The sequence below is a fragment of the Papilio polytes genome, unplaced genomic scaffold, assembly GCF_000836215.1.
Source record: "Papilio polytes unplaced genomic scaffold, Ppol_1.0 DF823992.1, whole genome shotgun sequence".
NCBI classification, from domain to species: Eukaryota; Metazoa; Arthropoda; class Insecta; order Lepidoptera; family Papilionidae; genus Papilio; species Papilio polytes.
Window position 1 is genome coordinate 1 of NW_013525212.1, and position 268 is coordinate 268.

The window sequence follows — 268 nt, forward strand, 5'->3', positions numbered from 1 at the left end:
AGTTAGACTAACCTACAATAAACTACATTATACTATATTACACTACACAAAAATACAATAAACTGAACTACATTGCACTAAACTAGACTACACTATAGTATACTACACTGCACTACACTACATTTAGTGTATTTATGTAGGATGTCAGCAATCAAAGCATATTTTGAATGTTTATTCCTATCTCTGTCCCGTCCCCTGTGCAGCGCTCCCCGTGATGCAGGTGAAGTACAAACAGAAGGGTGCGGGTGACCTCACCCTCGCTGAAGTC